Source organism: Triturus cristatus, chromosome 1_1, assembly GCF_964204655.1.
Source record: "Triturus cristatus chromosome 1_1, aTriCri1.1, whole genome shotgun sequence".
NCBI classification, from domain to species: domain Eukaryota; kingdom Metazoa; phylum Chordata; class Amphibia; order Caudata; family Salamandridae; genus Triturus; species Triturus cristatus.
This window is the reverse complement of record NC_140579.1, coordinates 330110440-330133888: the sequence shown is the minus strand read 5'-3', so window position 1 is coordinate 330133888 and position 23449 is coordinate 330110440.

The window sequence follows — 23449 nt, the reverse complement described above, 5'->3', positions numbered from 1 at the left end:
CATATGCACTAGCTAGTGGAATACAACACAGAGGTGTGTGGCACTCAGCAGGCAATGGTGGGTGTAACACAGCATTGGGCTCTGCCAGGAGCGCACTGTGACTCTCAAGTGATATTTGTCCCCTTTCCAGAGAGTAAAATAAAAAGTATTACACATCCGGCAGTGGATGTGTGTTTTATTAACCGTGAGGGGGGTTTCTTGCATAGTTTTGGTCGAATTTTTGTCGAATCCCCTTTGAATGGCTTGGTGTGCATGTGTATTAAATGTGCCCGTCAATAGCTACCCATGTTTGTATAAATAAACGACAAGGGTGTCTACCGCGATTAGGCACGGTAGGGCATCAGACATGTCAGAGCTTCACTAGTGGTGTAAATACATTCCACGTGGATTCATTGTATGCATAGTCGCCTTTTAATGAATATCACGCAAATCGTCATGGTGATAGGTACGTACGGTTTGTCCAGCATGTCCTAGGTGTGTCTATAAATATATATTTTTTAAAAATAATAAAAAACAGTGGCCGGCCCTGGGGATTGGGGTCAAAAAAATATAATTAGGAGACAGGCCCTGGGGGATGGGGTCATCAGGGCCAATAAATTAGAATAAGAAGGGGAACCACACAGCCCCCCTTCTTAAAAAATTAAAATAAATAAAAGACTGGCATCATGCCGGAGGCCACGCCCCCTCCTTGAGGCACTCTGCAAACGCGCCCCCTGGTGAATTGTAAGTTGGGGAATGAATTCCTCTTCAATACTGAGGGTCCCTGAGGGCCAACTAGCCCAACAGGCATCTCCAGTATGCGCCAGGGAGCTGCGCTGCAGACAGGTGTTCTGAGGCCAAACCCCTTTTTACACCTCTCTGCAACGCAGCTCTGTGGCGCTTACTGGAGGTACCTAGTGGTCTAGTTTGACCGTAGGGACCCTTAGGATTCAAGGGGACTTAATCTCTCAACTTAGAACAGCCACAGGGCGAGTTTACACAGTGGTGAAGGGAGGGGACGGGGCCTGAGGTGACGTGTGCAAACACGCACTATGGCACGTTTTAAATTGGGGATATAATTTCCCTTCAATACTGAGGGCCCCTGGGGGCTAACTAGCCCACCAAGTGCTTCCAGTAAGCGCCACTGAGCTGCATTGCAGAGAGGTGGTCCAGGCCGTGCCACTTTTTACACCTCTCTGCAACGCAGCTCTGTGGCACTTACTGGAGGTACCTAGTGGGCTAGTTGGACCCTAGGGACCCTCAGGATTCAAATGAACTTAATCTCCCAACTAAAAACGGACACAGGGCGTGTTTACACAGTGGTGAAGGGAGGGGACGGGGCCTGAGTTAACGTGTGCAAAAACGCCCTGTGGCCTGTTTTAAGAGGAAGTTTTAATCCCCCTGCCCTATTATATACTAGGGGCTTACAGAGGAGGTCATGCTAATCACAGGGGGACCCCAATGCATAATGTTCCCTAGTGTATGTAGGTGTTTTCACTGTATTCTAAGTGTCTTTTAACATAGCACTGGCTCTAGGACTGGTTGGTCAGACTCAGTTACCACCAGTATCCGTCTGAAAAAGTTGAGGGTACAGGATGATTTTGCAAAAAGGCTTCTTTCTGCTCTTCTTTTTGTTCTTTCTGCATGTTATCCTTCTTCCTGCACTTTTCTTCGTCTTTGAGGATTCTGTTGCTTCTTTCTGCACTTCTTTTTTTTCTTTCTGTGCATTTTTTCTTCTTTCTTCACATGTTGTATCTCTGTAGGCATAGTTAGAAATTAGCATTTAAAAAACCTTTGAAATTCACAGAAAAAAACATAGGTTTCAGGGGTGTTATAGTTAGCTGGACTTTTCACTTGTACAAAACCATTGAAATTCCCCCGTTATAGTTAGTTCAGCTAACTATAACTCGCGCGCCCGCAATGCACTGCTGATGACGTCACATATTACATCACTCATGACATGGTCAGTGACATCACTCATGACATCACTGATGACATCTCAAATGACATCACTGATGACATCACTGATGCCATCATCCTTGTGATAGAGTGGCAGACCTCCTCTCACCCTAATATAACCTTTGATACACACATTCAAAAATAGAGACTAACATTTTCAAAACAATGGACATACCAATACCAGTTACAACAACCATTTCAGTAATTCTAAGATCCACATACACATCCACTCATTCACCAACAGTCCTATACGGTCACTCATACATGTACTCACTCATCATATGTACTCATACACCTATACATCCTGTTACACAATGCCACTCATCCATAGAGTTACTCACACACATAGTCACTCATGCTAATAAAGAGTCAAACATACATGTACTTGCATATACAGTTATACACACACCACCACACTTACTTCTACGGAAACTTACACATACTTAGTCTTTTAAACAATCACTTATAGAAACGCATACTTATTCATACAGGAACTCTTTCAATCTCTCACTCTCACATATACTCACTTATATACACCAATAGTCACATATACTAGTTTAAAACATATGTAGTTACTCATAAAGACACTATTGAGACAGTCATTCACTCACTAACACACCCATACGCACACTCATCCACCCATACAGTCCTGCACACATGCTGTCTTCAACACATACAAACAGTGAGTCACTCATTCATGCACCTATGCACTACATAATACCCCCCACCGAACCATGCAGACACTCAAACTGATACTCAAAAAACCAACTAATAACCTATATAGACACCCATGTAGCTACTCACCAACCCATGCGGCCACTTATACACAAAGTGAGAGACTGATACAGATATTTACATATTTAAACATTACTCACTAAGCCATGTATTCACTATGATACACTTAATCAGTCAGTTACACAATCAATTTTTCAAAAACAAATCATCCATTTAGACACTTATATACCCATTTATTCTTCCATCGACCTTGAGATATACATATATAAAACATATTTAATTTTCAGAAAAACACACATTCACTGGATGATGTCATCAGTGATGTCATCAGTGATGTCATTTGAGATGTCATCAGTGATGTCATGAGTGATGTCACTGACCATGTCATGAGTGATGTAATATGTGACATCATCAGCAGTGCATTGCGGGCGCGCGAGTAATAGTTAGCTGAACTAACTATGACGGGGGAATTTCAATGGTTTTGTACAAGTGAAAAGTCCAGCTAACTATAACACCCCTGAAACCTATGGTTTTTTCTGTGAATATATATATATATATATATAGAGATAATATCTACTGGCGGTTGCCAGTAGATAGTTATAGTTAGGACCTAGTTTCCATAGGAAAAGTGTTTTTTCTTTTTCCAATAACTTTGGCGCTGGTTGGCGAATCTTCGTGAAATTTTCAAACCTTGTGGACCGCTCTGGTCAGCTCCTATCCTGAAAGTTCTGGGGTGATTCGCCAACTGGGGGCTGAGAAAAAGGGGGGTCCCAAAGCGTGTTTTCTCCATGTTATTTCCCGTAGGAAACTTTAGACACGACTACAGCACGAACTGCTGAACAGAATTACACCAAATTTGGCAAAAAGGTAGTGCTTGGTTCATAAAACAACCTTTCTTCTTTCTAAATTGTGTAAATCCGTTCAGTAGTTTTCGAAATATTAAAGGAAAAAAATCTTTATATATCTGGACGGGACCTAACTACACAAGCACAAGCTTGGCACTAATTTGCAGCCATCTCGGTGCAATGCTTTTTAGGTCTAGCCTAGCGACGCAGCGCATGCGCTGCCTACACAAACACCACTGCACTGCCCTAAACCCTAAAACACTACCCCAGCACGACCCCTACACTGCACGAACACCACTGCACTGCATTAAACCCTGAAACGCCAGCCCCAGCACAACCCCCTACACTGCCCGAACACCACTACACTGCCCAAAACCCTGAAACGCCAGCCCCAGCACGACCACCTACACTGCCCGAACACCACTACACTGCCCAAAACCCTGAAACGCCAGCCCCAGCACGACCACTTACACTGCCCGAACACCACTGCACTGCCCTAAACCCTGAAACACCAGCCCCAGCAAGACTCCCTACACTGCCTGAACACCACTGCACTGCCCTAAACCCTAAAACACCAGCCCCAGCCCAACCCCCTACACTGCCAGAACACCACTGCACTAAACCCTGAAGCACTACCCCCAGCAAGAACCCCTACACTGCCTGAACACCACTGCCCTAAACCCTGAAACACCACCACCAGCACAACCTCCTATACTGCCCGAACACCACTGCACTGATCAAAACCCTGAAACATCACCCCCAGGACGACCCCCTACACTGCCCGAACACCATTGCACTGCCCTAAACCTGAAAATACCACCCACAGCATGACCCCCTACACTGCCCAAACACCACTGAACTGCCCTAAACCCTGAAACACCACCCCCAGCACAAACCCCTACACTGCCCGAACACCACTGCACTGCGCTAAACCCTGAAAGCTACCCCCAGCACTACCCCCTACACTGCCCAAACACCACTGCACTGCCCTAAACCCTGAAACGCCAGCCCCAGCATGACCCACTACACTGCCCGAACACCAATACATTGCCCTAAACCCTGAAACGCCAGCCCCAGCACGACCGCCTACACTGCCGAACACCACTGCACTGCCCAAAACTCTGAAACACCAGCCCCAGAAAGACTCCCAACACTACACGAACACCACTGCACTGCCCATAACATTAAAACACAAGCCCCAGCACAACCCCCTACACTGCCCGAACACCACTGCACTAATTAAACCCTGAAACGCCAGCCCCAGCACGACCCCTACACTGCCCGAACACCACTGCACTGCCCTAAACCCTGAAACACCAGCCCCAGCAAGACTCCCTACACTGCCTGAACAAAACTGCACTGCCCTAAACCCTAAAACACCAGCCCCAGCCCAACCCCCTACACTGCCCGAACACCACTGCACTGCCCTAAACCCTGATGCACTACCCCCAGTAAGAACCCCTACACTGCTTGAACACCACTGCCCTAAACCCTGAATCACCACCCCTAGCAAGACCTCCTACACTGCCGGAACACCATTGCACTGCCCAAAACCCTGAAACACCACCCCCAGCACGACCCCTAAACTGTCCGAACACCACTGCACTGCCCTAAACCCGGAAACACCACCCACAGCATGACCCCCTACACTGCCCAAACACCACTGCACTGAGCTAAAGCCTGAAAGCTACCCCCAGCACTACTCCTACACTGCCCGAACACCACTGCACTGCCCTAAACCCTGAAATGCCAGCCCCAGCACGACCCACTTCACTGCCCGAACACCAATGCACTGTCCTAAACCTTGAAACACCACACCCAGCATGAACCCCTACACTGCCCGAACACCACTGCACTGCGCTAAACCCTGAAAGCTACCCCCAGCACTACCCCCTACAGTAACCGAACACCACTGCACTGCCCTAAACCCTGAAACGCCAGCCCCAGCATGACCCACTTCACTGCCCGAACACCAATGCACTGCCCTAAACCCTGAAATGCCAGCCCCAGCATGACCCCCTACACTGCCCGAACACCACTGCACTGCCCAAAACTCTGAAACACCAGCACCAGCAAAACCCCCTACACTGCCCAAACACCACTGCATTGCCCTAAACCCTGAAACACCAGCCCCAGCACAAACCCCTACACTGCCCAAACACCACTGAACTGCCCTAAACCTTGAAACACCACCCCCAGCATGACCCCCTACACTGCCTGAAAACCGCTGCCCTAAACCCTGAAACACCACCCCAGCACGACCTCCTACACTGCCCGAACACCACTGCACTGCCCGAAACACTGAAACACCACCCCCAGCACGACCCCCTACACTGCCCAAACACCACTGCACTGCCCTAAACCCTGAAACACCACCCCCGGCATGACCCCCTACACTGCCCGAACACCACTGCACTGTCCTAAACCTTGAAACACCACCCCCAGCATGAACCCCTACACTGTCTGAACACCACTGCACTGCCCTAAACCCTGAAACAGCACCAACTGCATGAACCCCATTACTACCCGAACATCACTGCACGGCCATAAACCCTGAAACACCAGCCCCAGCTCGAACCCCTACACTGCCCGAACACCACTGCACTGCCCAAAAATCTGAAACACCAGCCCCAGCACGACCCCCTAAACTGCCCGAACACCACTGCACTGCCCTAAACCCTGAAACACCAGCCCCAGCATGACCACCTACACTGCCCGAACACCACTGCACTGCCCTAACCCACCAGACCCAGTACGACCCAATACACTGCCCGAACACCACTGCACTGCCCTAAACCCTGAAACACCAGCCCCAGCACAACCCCCTACACTGCCCGAACACCACTGCACTGCCCTAAAACCTGAAACACCAGCCCCTGCACGACCCCCTACACTGCCCGAACACCACTGCACTGCCCTAAACCCTGAAACACCAGCCCCAGCATGACCGCCCAACACTGCACGAACAACATTGCACTGCCCTAAACCCTGAAACACCACCCCAGCAACACCCCCTACACTGCTTGAACACCACTGACCTAAACCCTGAAACACCACCCCCTGCACGACACCCTATACTGCCCGAACACCACTGCTCTGCCCTAAACCCTGAAACACCACCACCTGCATGACCCCCTACACTGCCCAAACACCATTGCACTTCCCTAAAGCCTGAAACACCACTCCCAGCATGGTCACCTACCCAGCCTGAACACCACTGTACTGCCCTAAACCCTGAAACACCCCCCCAGCACGATCCCCTACACTGCCCGAACACAACTGCACTGCCCTAAACCCTGAAACACCAGCCCCAGCATGACCGCCCAACACTGCACGAACAACATTGCACTGCCCTAAACCCTGAAACACCACCCCAGCAACACCCCCTACACTGCTCGAACACCACTGACCTAAACCCTGAAACACCACCCCCTGCACGACACCCTATACTGCCCGAACACCACTGCTCTGCCCTAAACCCTGAAACACCACCACCTGCATGACCCCCTACACTGCCCAAACACCATTGCACTTCCCTAAACCCTGAAACACCACCCCCAGCATGGTCACCTACCCAGCCTGAACACCACTGCACTGCCCTAAACCCTAAACACCACCCCAAGCACGACCCCTACTCCGTCCGAACACCACTGCTCTGCCCTAAACCCTAAAACACTGCCCCCAGCACCACCCCCTTCAATGCCCGAACACCACTTCTCTGCCCTAAACCCTGAAACACCAGCCCAGCACGATCCCCTTCACTGCCCGAACACAACTGCAATGCCCTAAACCCTGAAACCCCACCCACTGCATGACCCGCTACACTGCCTGAACACCACTGCACTGTCTTAAACCCTGAAACACCACCCCCTGCACGATGCCCTACACTAACTGAACACCACTGCACTGCCCTAAACCCTGAAACACAACCCCCTGCATGACCCCCTACACTGCTGAACACCACTGCACTGCCCTAAACCTTGAAACACCACCCCTGCACGACCCCCTACACTGCCTGAACACGAGTGCACTGCCCTAAACCCTGAAACACCCCAGCACGATCCCCTACACTGCCCAAACAACAATGCAGTGCCCTAAACCTTGAAACGCCAGCCCCAGCACGACCCCCTACACTGTCCGAACACCACTGCACTGCCATAAACCCTGAAACACCAGCCACAGCAAGACTCCCTACCCTGCCCGAACACCACTGCACTGCCCTAAACCCAGAAACATCACCCACAGCACGACCCCCTACACTGCCCAAACACCACTGCACTGCCCTAAACCCTGAAACACCAGCCCCAGCACAACCCCCTAGACGGCCTGAACACCACTGCACTGCCCAAAACCCTGAAATGACAACCCCAGCATGACCACGTACACTGCCCGAACACCACTGCACTGCCCTAAACCCTGAAACACCACCCCCAGCACGACCCCCTACACTGCCCGAACACCACTGCACTGCCCTAAACCCAGAAACATCACCCACAGCACGACCCCCTACACTGCCCAAACACCACTGCACTGCCCTAAACCCTGAAACACCACCCCCAGCACGAACCCCTACACTGCCCGAACACCACTGCACTGCGCTAAAACCTGAAAGCTACCACCAGCAATACCCCCTACACTGCCCAAACACCACTGCACTGCCCTAATCCCTGAAACACCAGCCCCAGCTCAAACCCCTACACTGCCTGAACACCACTGCACATCCCAAAAATCTGAAACACCAGCCCCAGCACGACCACCTACACTGCCCGAACACCACTGCACTGCCCTAACTCACCAGCCCCAGTACGACCCAATACACTGCCCGAACACCACTGCACTGCCCTAAACCCTGAAACACCAGCCCCAGCTCAAACCCCTACACTGCCCAAACACCACTGCACTGCTCTAATCCCTGAAACACCAGCCCCAGCTCAAACCCCTACACTGCCCGAACACCACTGCACTGCCCTAAACCCTGAAACACCAGCCCCAGCACGACCACCTACACTGCCCGTACACCACTGCACTGCCCTAACCCACCAGCCCCAGTACGACCCAATACACTGCCCGAACACCACTGCACTGCCCTAAACCCTGAAACAGCAGCCCCAGCATGACCCCCTACACTGCACGAACACTACTGCACTGCCCTAAACCCTGAAACACCAGCCCCAGCACAACCCCCTACACTGCCCGAACACCACTGCACTGCCCTAAAACCTGAAACACCATCCCCTGCACAACACCCTACACTGCCCGAACCCCACTGCACTGCCCTAAACCTGAAACACCAGCCCCAGCACGACCGCCCAACACTGCCCGAACAGCATTGTACTGTCCTAAACCCTGAAACACCACCCCAGCAACACCCCCTACACTGTTCGAACACCACTGCCTTAAACCCTGAAACACCACCCCCTGCACGACACCCTATACTGCCCGAACACCACTACACTGCCCTAAATCCTGAAACACCACCCCCTGCATGACCCCCTACACTGCCCAAACACCACTGCACTTCCCTAAACCCTGAAACACCACCCCCAGCATGACCACCTACACAGCCTGAACACCACTGTACTGCCCTAAACCCTGAAACACCCCCCCAGCACGACCCCCTACACTTTGCCAGAACACCACTACACTGCCCTAAACTCTAAACACCACCCCCAGCACGACCCCTACTCCGCCCGAACACCACTGCTCTGCCCTAAACCCTAAAACACTGCCCCCAGCACGATCCCCTACTCTGCCCGAACACCACTGCACTGCCCTAAACCCTGGAACACCACCCCCATCAAGACCACCTTTACTGCCCGAACACAACTGCAATGCCCTAATCCCTGAAACCCCACCCACAGCACGACCCGCTACACTGCCTGAATACCACTGCACTGTCCTAAACCCTGAAACACCACCCCCTGCACGATGCCCTACACTAACCGAACACCACTGCACTGCCCTAAACCCTGAAACACAACCCCCTGCATAACCCCCTACACTGCTGAACACCACTGCACTGCCCTAAACCTTGAAACACCACCCCTGCACGACCCCCTACACTGCCTGAACACGAGTGCACTGCCCTAAACCCTGAAACACCCCAGCACGATCCCCTACACTGCCCAAAAAACAATGCAGTGCCCTAAACCTTGAAACACCAGCCCCAGCACGACCCCCTACACTGTCCGAACACCACTGCACTGCCATAAACCCTGAAACACCAGCCACAGCAAGACTCCCTACCCTGCCCGAACACCACTGCACTGCACTTAACCCTAAAGCACCAGCCCCAGCACAACCCCCTGGACTGCCTGAACACCACTGCACTGCCCCAAACCCTGAAACGACAACCCCAGCATGACCCCGTACACTGCCCGAACACCACTGCACTGCCCTAAACCCTGAAACACCAGCCCCAGCTCAAACCCCTACACTGCCCAAACACCACTGCACTGCTCTAATCCCTGAAACACCAGCCCCAGCTCAAACCCCTACACTGCCCGAACACCACTGCACATCCCAAAAATCTGAAACACCAGCCCCAGCACAACCCCCTACACTGCCCGAACACCACTGCACTGCCCTAAACCCTGAAACACCAGCCCCAGCACGACCACCTACACTGCCCGTACACCACTGCACTGCCCTAACCCACCAGCCCCAGTACGACCCAATACACTGCCCGAACACTACTGCACTGCCCTAAAACCTGAAACACCATCCCCTGCACAACACCCTACACTGCCCGAACCCCACTGCACTGCCCTAAACCTGAAACACCAGCCCCAGCACGACCGCCCAACACTGCCCGAACAGCATTGTACTGTCCTAAACCCTGAAACACCACCCCAGCAACACCCCCTACACTGTTCGAACACCACTGCCCTAAACCCTGAAACACCACCCCCTGCACGACACCCTATACTGCCCGAACACCACTACACTGCCCTAAATCCTGAAACACCACCCCCTGCATGACCCCCTACACTGCCCAAACACCACTGCACTTCCCTAAACCCTGAAACACCACCCCCAGCATGACCACCTACACAGCCTGAACACCACTGTACTGCCCTAAACCCTGAAACACCCCCCCAGCACGACCCCCTACACTGCCAGAATACCACTACACTGCCCTAAACTCTAAACACCACCCCCAGCACGACCCCTACTCCGCCCGAACACCACTGCTCTGCCCTAAACCCTAAAACACTGCCCCCAGCACGATCCCCTACTCTGCCCGAACACCACTGCACTGCCCTAAACCCTGGAACATCACCCCCATCAAGACCACCTTTACTGCCCGAACACAACTGCAATGCCCTAATCCCTGAAACCCCACCCACAGCACGACCCGCTACACTGCCTGAATACCACTGCACTGTCCTAAACCCTAAAACACCACCCCCTGCACGATGCCCTACACTAACCGAACACCACTGCACTGCCCTAAACCCTGAAACACAACCCCCTGCATAACCCCCTACACTGCTGAACACCACTGCACTGCCCTAAACCTTGAAACACCACCCCTGCACGACCCCCTACACTGCCTGAACACGAGTGCACTGCCCTAAACCCTGAAACACCCCAGCACGATCCCCTACACTGCCCAAAAAACAATGCAGTGCCCTAAACCTTGAAACACCAGCCCCAGCACGACCCCCTACACTGTCCGAACACCACTGCACTGCCATAAACCCTGAAACACCAGCCACAGCAAGACTCCCTACCCTGCCCGAACACCACTGCACTGCACTTAACCCTAAAACACCAGCCCCAGCACAACCCCCTAGACTGCCTGAACACCACTGCACTGCCCCAAACCCTGAAACGACAACCCCAGCATGACCCCGTACACTGCCCGAACACCACTGCACTGCCCTAAACCCTGAAACACCCCCCCAGCACAACACCCTACACTGCCAGAATACCACTGCACTGCCCTAAACCCTAAACACCACCCCCAGCATGACCCCTTCTCCGTCCGAACACCACTGCTCTGCCCTAAACCCTAAAACACTGCCCCCAGCACCACCCCCTTCAATGCCCGAACACCACTTCTCTGCCCTAAACCCCGAAACACCAGACCAGCACGATCCCCTTCACTGCCCGAACACAACTGCAATACCCTAAACCCTGAAACGCCACCCACTGCACGACCCGCTACACTGCCTGAACACCACTGCACTGTCCTAAACCCTGAAACACCACCCCCTGCACGATGCCCTACACTAACCGAACACCACTGCACTGCCCTAAACCCTGAAACACAACCCCCTGCATGACCCCCTACACTGCTGAACACCACTGCACTGCCCTAAACCTTGAAACACCACCCCTGCACGACCCCCTACACTGGTTGAACACGAGTGCACTGCCCTAAACCCTGAAACACCCCCAGCACGATCCCCTACACTGCCCAAACAACAATGCAGTGCCCTAAACCTTGAAACGCCAGCCCCAGCACGACCCCCTACACTGTCCGAACACCACTGCACTGCCATAAACCCTGAAACACTAGCCACAGCAAGACTCCCTACCCTGCCCGAACACCACTACACTGCACTTAACCCTAAAACACCAGCCCCAGCACAACCCCCTAGACTGCCTGAACACCACTGCACTGCCCAAAACCCTGAAACGACAACCCCAGCATGACCCCGTACACTGCCCGAACACCACTGCACTGCCCTAAACCCTGAAACACCACCCCCAGCACGACCCCCTACACTGCCTGAACACCACTGTACTGCCCTAAACCCAGAAACATCACCCACAGCACGACCCCCTACACTGCCCAAACACCACTGCACTGCCCTAAACCCTGAAACACCACCCCCAGCACGAACCCCTACACTGCCCGAACACCACTGCACTGCGCTAAAACCTGAAAGCTACCACCAGCAATACCCCCTACACTGCCCAAACACCACTGCACATCCCAAAAATCTGAAACACCAGCCCCAGCACGACCACCTACACTGCCCGTACACCACTGCACTGCCCTAACCCACCAGCCCCAGTACGACCAAATACACTGCCCGAACACCACTGCACTGCCCTAAACTCTGAAACAGCAGCCCCAGCATGACCCCCTACACTGCCCGAACACTACTGCACTGCCCTAAACCCTGAAACACCAGCCCCAGCACAACCCCCTACACTGCCCGAACACCACTGCACTGCCCTAAAACCTGAAACACCATCCCCTGCACAACACCCTACACTGCCCGAACCCCACTGCACTGCCCTAAACCTGAAACACCAGCCCCAGCACGACCGCCCAACACTGCCCGAACAGCATTGTACTGTCCTAAACCCTGAAACACCACCCCAGCAACACCCCCTACACTGTTCGAACACCACTGCCCTAAACCCTGAAACACCACCCCCTGCACGACACCCTATACTGCCCGAACACCACTACACTGCCCTAAATCCTGAAACACCACCCCCTGCATGACCCCCTACACTGCCCAAACACCACTGCACTTCCCTAAACCCTGAAACACCACCCCCAGCATGACCACCTACACAGCCTGAACACCACTGTACTGCCCTAAACCCTGAAACACCCCCCCAGCACGACCCGCTACACTGCCAGAATACCACTACACTGCCCTAAACTCTAAACACCACCCCCAGCACGACCCCTACTCCGCCCGAACACCACTGCTTTGCCCTAAACCCTAAAACACTGCCCCCAGCACGATCCCCTACTCTGCCCGAACACCACTGCACTGCCCTAAACCCTGGAACACCACCCCCATCAAGACCACCTTTACTGCCCGAACACAACTGCAATGCCCTAATCCCTGAAACCCCACCCACAGCACGACCCGCTACACTGCCTGAATACCACTGCACTGTCCTAAACCCTGAAACACCACCCCCTGCACGATGCCCTACACTAACCGAACACCACTGCACTGCCCTAAACCCTGAAACACAACCCCCTGCATAACCCCCTACACTGCTGAACACCACTGCACTGCCCTAAACCTTGAAACACCACCCCTGCACGACCCCCTACACTGCCTGAACACGAGTGCACTGCCCTAAACCCTGAAACACCCCAGCACGATCCCCTACACTGCCCAAAAAACAATGCAGTGCCCTAAACCTTGAAACACCAGCCCCAGCACGACCCCCTACACTGTCCGAACACCACTGCACTGCCATAAACCCTGAAACATCAGCCACAGCAAGACTCCCTACCCTGCCCGAACACCACTGCACTGCACTTAACCCTAAAACACCAGCCCCAGCATAACCCCCTAGACTGCCTGAACACCACTGCACTGCCCCAAACCCTGAAACGACAACCCCAGCATGACCCCGTACACTGCCCGAACACCACTGCACTGCCCTAAACCCTGAAACACCCCCCCAGCACGACCCCCTACACTGCCAGAATACCACTGCACTGCCCTAAACCCTAAACACCACCCCCAGCACGACCCCTACTCCGTCCGAACACCACTGCTCTGCCCTAAACCCTAAAACACTGCCCCCAGCACCACCCCCTTCAATGCCCGAACACCACTTCTCTGCCCTAAACCCTGAAACACCAGACCAGCACGATCCCCTTCACTGCCCGAACACAACTGCAATACCCTAAACCCTGAAACGCCACCCACTGCACGAACCGCTACACTGCCTGAACACCACTGCACTGTCCTAAACCCTGAAACACCACCCCCTGCACGATGCCCTACACTAACCGAACACCACTGCACTGCCCTAAACCCTGAAACACAACCCCCTGCATGACCCCCTACACTGCTGAACACCACTGCACTGCCCTAAACCTTGAAACACCACCCCTGCACGACCCCCTACACTGGTTGAACACGAGTGCACTGCCCTAAACCCTGAAACACCCCCAGCACGATCCCCTACACTGCCCAAACAACAATGCAGTGCCCTAAACCTTGAAACGCCAGCCCCAGCACGACCCCCTACACTGTCCGAACACCACTGCACTGCCATAAACCCTGAAACACTAGCCACAGCAAGACTCCCTACCCTGCCCGAACACCACTACACTGCACTTAACCCTAAAACACCAGCCCCAGCACAACCCCCTAGACTGCCTGAACACCACTGCACTGCCCAAAACCCTGAAACGACAACCCCAGCATGACCCCGTACACTGCCCGAACACCACTGCACTGCCCTAAACCCTGAAACACCACCCCCAGCACGACCCCCTACACTGCCTGAACACCACTGTACTGCCCTAAACCCAGAAACATCACCCACAGCACGACCCCCTACACTGCCCAAACACCACTGCACTGCCCTAAACCCTGAAACACCACCCCCAGCACGAACCCCTACACTGCCCGAACACCACTGCACTGCGCTAAAACCTGAAAGCTACCACCAGCAATACCCCCTACACTGCCCAAACACCACTGCACCACCCTAATCCCTGAAACACCAGCCCCAGCTCAAACCCCTACACTGCCCGAACACCACTAAACATCCCAAAAATCTGAAACACCAGCCCCAGCACAACCCCCAACACTGCCCAAACACCACTGCACTGCCCTAAACCCTGAAACACCAGCCCCAGCACGACCACCTACACTGCCCGAACACCACTGTATGCCCTAACCCACCAGCCCCAGTACGACCCAATACACTGCCCGAACACCACTGCACTGCCCTAAACCCTGAAACACCAGCCCCAGCTCAAACCCCTACACTGCCCAAACACCACTGCACTGCCCTAATCCCTGAAACACCAGCCCCAGCTCAAACCCCTACACTTCCCGAACACCACTGCTCATCCCAAAAATCTGAAACACCAGCCCCAGCACGACCACCTACACTGCCCGAACACCACTGCCCTGCCCTAACCCACCAGCCCCAGTACGACCCAATACACTGCCCGAACACCACAGCACTGCCCTAAACCCTGAAACAGCAGCCCCAGCATGACCCCCTACACTGCCCGAACACTACTGCACTGCCCTAAACCCTGAAACACCAGCCCCAGCACAACCCCCTACACTGCCCGAACACCACTGCACTGCCCTAAAACCTGAAACACCATCCCCTGCACAACACCCTACACTGCCCGAACCCCACTGCACTGCCCTAAACCCTGAAACACCAGCCCCAGCACGACCGCCCAACACTGCCCGAACAGCATTGTACTGTCCTAAACCCTGAAACACCACCCCAGCAACACCCCCTACACTGTTCGAACACCACTGCCCTAAACCCTAAAACACCACCCCCTGCACGACACCCTATACTGCCCGAACACCACTGCACTGCCCTAAATCCTGAAACACCACCCCCTGCATGACCCCCTACACTGCCCAAACACCACTGCACTTCCCTAAACCCTGAAACACCACCCCCAGCATGACCACCTACACAGCCTGAACACCACTATACTGCCCTAAACCCTGAAACACCCCCCCAACACGACCCCCTACACTGCCAGAATACCACTACACTGCCCTAAACTCTAAACACCACTACCAGCACGACCCCTACTCTGCCCGAACACCACTGCTCTGCCCTAAACCTAAAACACTGCCCCCAGCACGACCCCCTTCACTGCCCGAACACCACTTCTCTGCCCTAAACCCTGAAACACCAGCCCAGCACGATCCCCTACTCTGCCCGAACACCACTGCACTGCCCTAAACCCTGGAACACCACCCCCATCAAGACCACCTTCACTGCCCGAACACAACTGCAATGCTCTAATCCCTGAAACCCCACCCACAGCACGACCCGCTACACTGCCTGAACACCACTGCACTGTCCTAAACCCTGAAACACCACCCCCTGCACGATGCCCTACACTAACCGAACACCACTGCACTGCCCTAAACCCTGAAACACACACTGCTGAACACCACTGCACTGCCCTAAACCTTGAAACACCACCCCTGCATGACCCCCTACACTGCCTGAACATGAGTGCACTGCCCTAAACCCTGAAACACCCCCTAGCACGATCCACTACACAGCCCGAACAACAATGCACTGCCCTAAACCTTGAAACGCCAGGCCCAGCACGACCCCCTACACTGTCCGAACATCACCGCACTGCCGTAAACCCTGAAACACCAGCCCCAGCAAGACTCCCTACCCTGCCCGAACACCACTGCACTGCCCTTAACCCTAAAACACCAGCCCCAGCACAACCCCCTAGACTGCCTGAACACCACTGCACTGCCCAAAACCCTGAAACGCCAGCCCCAGCACGACCCCGTACACTGCCCGAACACCACTGCACTGCCCTAAACCCTGAAAAACCACCCCCAGCATGACCCCTACACTGCCCGTACACCACTGCACTGCCCTAAACCCAGAAACACCACCCACAGCTTGACCCCCTACACTGCCCAAACACCACTGCACTGATCTGAACCCTGAAACACCACACCCATCATGAACCCCTACACTGCCCGAACACCACTGCACTGCGCTAAACCCTGAAAGCTACCGCCAGCAATACCCCCTACACTGCCCAAACACCACTGCACTGCCCTAAACCCTGAAACGCCAGCCCCAGCTCGACCCACTACACTGCCCGAAAACCAATGCACTGCCATAAACCCTGGAACGCCAGCCCCAGCACAACCCTCTACACTGCCCGAACGCCACTGTACTGCCCAATACCCTGAAACGCCAGCCCCAGCAAGACTCCCTACACTGCCTGAACACAACTGCACTGCCCTAAACCCTAAAAGACCAGCCCCAGCACAAACCCCTACACTGCCCGAACACCATTGCACTGCCCTAAACCCTGAAGCACTACCCCCAGCAAGAACCCCTACTCTGCCTGAAAACCACTGCCCTAAACCCTGAAACACCACCCCAGCACGACCTCCTACACTGCCCAAACATCAATGCACTGCCCGAAACCCTGAAACACCACCCCCATCATGACTCCCTACTATGCCCAACCACCACTGCACTGCCCTAAACCCTGAAACACAACCCCAGCATGACCCCCTACACTGCCCGAACACCACTGCACTGTCCTAAACCTTGAAACAGCAACCCCAGCATGAACCCCTACTCTGCCCGAACACAACTGCACTGCCCTAAAACCTGAAACATCACCAACAGCACGAACCCCTATACTACCCGAACATCACTACACTGCCCTAAACCCTGAAACTTCAGCCCCAGCTCAAACCCCTACACTGCCTGAACACCACTGCACTGCCCAAAACCCTGAAACACCAGCCCCAGCTCGAACCCCTACACTGCCCGAACACCACTGCACAGCCAAAATACCTGAAACACCATCCCCATCATGACCCCCTACACTGCCCGAACACCACTGCACTGCCTCAAACCCTGAAACACCAGCCCCAGCACGACCACCTACACTGCTCGAACACCACTTCACTGCCCTAAACCACCAGCCCTAGTACGACCCAATACACTGCCCGAACACCCCTGCACTGCCCTAAACCCTGAAACAGCAGCCCCAGCACGACCCCCTACACTGCCCGAACACTACTGCACTGCCCTAAACCCCAAAACACCAGCCCCAACATAACCCCCTACACTGCCCGAACACTACTGCACTGCCCTAAACCCTGAAACACCACCCCCTGAACGACCCCCTTCACTGCCCGAACACCACTGCACTGCCCTAAACCCTGAAACACTAGCCCCAGCACGACCACCGAACACTGCCCAAACAGCATTGCACTGCCCTAAACCCTGATACACCACCCCAGCAACACCCCCTACACTGCTCGAAACATCACTGCCCTAAATCCTGAAACACCACCCCCAGCGAGACCCCCTACACTGCCCAAACACCACTTCCCTAAACCCTGAAACAGCAGCCCCAGCATGACCCCCTACACTGCCCGAACACTACTGCACTGCCCTAAACCCTGAAACACCAGCCCCAGCACAACCCCCTACACTGCCCGAACACCACTGCACTGCCCTAAAACCTGAAACACCATCCCCTGCACAACACCCTACACTGCCCGAACCCCACTGCACTGCCCTAAACCCTGAAACACCAGCCCCAGCACGACCGCCCAACACTGCCCGAACAGCATTTTACTGTCCTAAACCCTGAAACACCACCCCAGCAACACCCCCTACACTGTTCGAACACCACTGCCCTAAACCCTGAAACACCACCCCCTGCACGACACCCTATACTGCCCGAACACCACTGCACTGCCCTAAATCCTGAAACACCACCCCCTGCATGACCCCCTACACTGCCCAAACACCTCTGTACTGCCCTAAACCCTGAAACACCACCCCCTGCATGACCAACTACAGAGCCTGAACACCACTGCACTGCCCTAAACCCTGAAACACCCGCCAGCACTACCCCCTACACTGGCAGAATACCACTGCACTGCCCTAAACCCTAAACACCACCCCAGCACGACCCCTACTGCGCCCAAACACCACTGCTCAGCCCTAAACCCTAAAACACCACCCCTGCACAAACCCCTACACTGCCTGAACACCACTGCACTGCCCTAAACCCTGAAACACCCTTAGCACTATCCGCTACACTGCCCGAACACCATTGCACTGCCCTAATCCCTGAAACACCAGCCCCAGCGCGACCCCCTACACTGTCCAAACACCACTGCACTGCCCTACCCCTGAAACACCAGCCCCAGCAAGACTCCCTACCCTGCCCGAACACCAATGCACTGCCCTTAACTCTAAGGGCCTTGGACTGTATGTTCATATTGTCATTTACCCTGCCCTAGGAGTTTTATAGTCCCTGCAGGGGGTCCCCCTTTTTCTCGCATTATCTGCCCTTAACTCTAAAACACCTGCCCCAGCACAACCCCCTAGACTGCCCGAACACCACTGCACTGCCCAAAACCCTGAAACACAACCCCCAGCACGACCCACTACACTGCCCAAACACCACTGCACTGCCACAAACCTGTTCAAGCAACTACACACAAACCCCTATAGGAGAACACCACTAAATTACTTTATCACTTACCTATCCCCATTTTTAATTTGTCTAAAACCCCTTTGGATACCTATACTGAGGATCTTTTGGTTAGAGGCCTCTCATTTATACCTAGTACGGGTCTGAACCATTTCGAGCTATATCAAGATCTCTATTCTTTCTTCCGTAAAGTCCGCCTCAACAGATTCTTTGAAAATCGAGAATCTAGAGAGATAGAAAATAAATCTGGACTTAAACCTAAGTCCATATTTACTCCGAATCTCGATGAGGTCGGGCCAGAGGTAGGGATTTTTGAAAGAGTTGTCACTACTAAAATCAAGAAAATGATGCAATATGTACCTAAACCTCATTACAATTTATCCTATGACGAATATAAAGCCATGAAATCGCTTACAGACAACAAAGACTTAACGATCAAACCAAGTGATAAAGGTGGGGGGATCGTTATTATGGACTGTGACCAATACAAAACGGATATTTATAACATGCTTAATGTTCCGGAAAACTACACCAAGGTGACGCATTACCCTGACCAGAGAATCAAGAGTAATATTTTTGATATTACTAAAAGAGCGCTAGATAAGGGCAGTATCTGTACCCAAGAATTTGAATACCTCAACATAGAACACTTTCAAATTCCGGTACTATATGGCCTCCCTAAGATACATAAGAACGTAGAGAGGCCTCCTTTTAGACCCATAGTCTCTACCATCGGGTCACTTACCGAACCGCTTTCGAAATTTGTTGATGTGTTCCTGACCCCATTAGTTAGCAATCTGCCAGCCTATGTGAGAGATACGGGACACCTAATTACTAAAATTGAGGGTATTGACTTTAATCCTGCTATGGATATATTGGTCTCTATGGACATTGAGGCGTTATATTCTAACATACCTCTGACTGGGGCCCTAGAAGCCGTCAGAAGCATGTTGATTGAGAATACGAACAACATTGACAATCTGTTTATCTTAGAGTGTCTAGCCGTTGTCCTGCATGAAAATTACTTCCAATTTGACAGAACCATATATAAACAAACTTTGGGTATCAGTATGGGAGCAGCCTGTGCCCCAAATGTGGCCAACCTGTATATGGGAGTATTTGAGAACAGATTTATTTATAATGAAATAGCACCTTTTTCAGAGAACATTACCCATTACTACAGATACATCGACGATATCTTTTTTATTTGGAAAGGGAACGAGGAACAACTGTCTGAATTTATCCTTTGGATCAATCTGTGTGATCCACATCTGAAATTCACCTCCAAAACTAGTAAAGATAGAATTGAGTTTTTAGATATCTGGATTGAGGCCATTGAAGGACATATTGAAGTATCACTATACACAAAGCCTACGGCCCGCAACACATTACTTCAATATCACAGCTTCCACCCACGCAGTCAAAAAGACAGCATACCCTTCAGCCAGTTTCTGCGTTTACGCAGAAACTGTACCTGTATACAGTCTTTCGAAGATCATGCTCAGACCCTGAAAATAAAATTGAAAAAATAGAGGGTACCCGAACAGAATAATTAAGGAATCCTACAAAAGGGCCAAATATTATAATAGAGATGCCCTATTAACACCTAAGATCACAGACACTCAGGAGAAGCTGGTATGTGTTACCAAACACTCCAACTTCAATAATAAACTTCGCCAAGCGATCAACTCCTCATGGCACATTTTGAATTCGGGTCCCTCTAAGAAACTGCCCAAACCCATTTTTGCTTTCCGCAGAAACAGAAACCTGAAAAATGTACTGGTTAAATCGACACTACCAGTGAAAAACCCTATGGTCCAGCGCTCAATTTTCGGTAACTCACCTGTTTTTGGTACACACAAATGTGGCGGCTGCCATGCGTGTGACTATGTGAAAACCACCCCCACTCTAGAATGGGGGAAAAAGACTTTTTCTTTCAAAGAAATCACGAATTGCAAGACTTCCAATCTTATCTATTTGATCTTATGCCCCTGTGGCAAAGGCTACGTGGGAGAGACCGGTAGAGAGATGCGCGTTCGATTCAGCGAACATAAATCATCTATCAATAATAAACGTGTGGGAGCTCCCCTAGTTAAACACTGGCTAGAGAAACAACATTCGAGTAAAGACATGGAATGGTTGATCCTGGAACGCGTGCACACTCCCAAGGACGGTAACAAAGATGCACTTAGAAAGAAAAGAGAAGTGTTCTGGATTTTCACTCTCAGGACTTATGATGATGGACTTAACGAATCCCTCCCCTGGGAAAATGCGATTCTATGAAGCTTAGTATCCCTCTTCCATTTTGACTACTTCCCTGGCCTGGTTTACGCTTATTTTCTTCCCGTTATCTTGTTTTATTTCCTTTATATTTTTGACTTAGATATTTATGAGTTATTGAGGTCCCGAATTGTACGGATCTCATCTGCACCTTTTCCATTGCCTTATTATTTTTTTTAAATTCATTATTCTTTCTTTCCCAAGATGGTTATCCTTCTCTATTTATTTGTCTAGTGTGACTCCCTGCTGCCCCATCAAACTTAACCGCTATAAGATGGCGATGATTATTTCACGATCGCGTCACTAGCTTGGCTCGGAATTAGAGCTTCTAACTCCTTCCTTTATTTTTACTCGGATCTGCCCATTTCAAAATGGCGCCTACGTTTCTGACGTCTCCTCCCACCTCCAGGTGAGACGCGTTTCCCTTCGATGTGTAATTAACTTATGTCTATTTAAATGGAGCGTAGTAGAGATGCGTTTACATTCGGAGGCAGCGAGCCTCGTCGTCTGCTACGGGAGATTCCGGTTTACGCGAGCAGATTTAACCAAAAGAAGTAAGTGCTTTTAGCATCGCGCCGTTTCTGCTTAAATTGTAGTGCTCAGAAGGTATATAGATTTTGTGGGTTTAATTTTCAAACCTTTAGTGATTCGTAAACGATTTCTTTATACTACGTAGAGGCTCCTTTTTGAACGACACTCCCTAATACTGTTCATGCCTCATATACATGAGCCTTAGGGTATTTCTAGAGCAGCTTAGCTACGAGTTTGTAAACTACTTGGGGGACGCCTACATTGTGCCCTCCTGGCTTTTTGGGGTTTATATTTGAGAACCAGCCCCCTTCTAGACGCTATCAGACTTCATTCGAATTCTCTCTACTTCTGTTGTAGATTTTACCCTCGAACGCTGGCCACTTAAGGGAGCGAGAGAAGTAATCTCTTTCAAGTCAATATATTCTAAGCTAGTAAGTCCTTTTTCCCTTCTCTCTGCCTTTCCTTCCTTATCAGCTTAATGAGCCCCTCCGGTCCTTAATCTGGATAGTTACTGACTTTGGACCTTTTCCCCTGCAGCTTTTATCTTTGCTCTCCGAATTTGGTTCTGTGAAACCCGATCATTGACCTAAATAAATGGCACTGTTGACACACCAGTTGGTACTTGAATGTGTCACGACTTCCGGATGATCCCTGACTCCCTGCTGTTGATACCATTTTGTGACTGATCCTGAATGCTTTGGGATTACATTTATTCTGAAGTCACCTTTTGGAATCTACAAGTGTGTAATATTTAAAATTTTCTATATCTACTCATGGGAGCACTTTTATTGGTACTTTTTTCTTCCTCTCACTCATGGATTTCTGCCCTAAGACACTACTTGCCTTGGTTTTTTCGATCTTGAGTATACCCTGGTGATGGCTTTTCGCATACTCCTCTCTCCATTTCAGCCCATTTTTAAATCGTGTCTATTGTGTTTGTTTTCATATTATGTGATAAAGTAATTTAGTCATCACTATTCCCACAGATGATACTGACGAGATATAAAAGAAAACTTTAATCAATTTAATGCCTGCCTTTCTTGACATAGCCTAACATATCAAACGATATTGAGTTGTCACCGATTGGATATGACATCAGCGCCCTGAGGAAGGAAGACTCCGAAACGCGCGTCGGCGCATTCTGTGTCATTTTTATGTTTTCCTAAGTCTTTTGTAA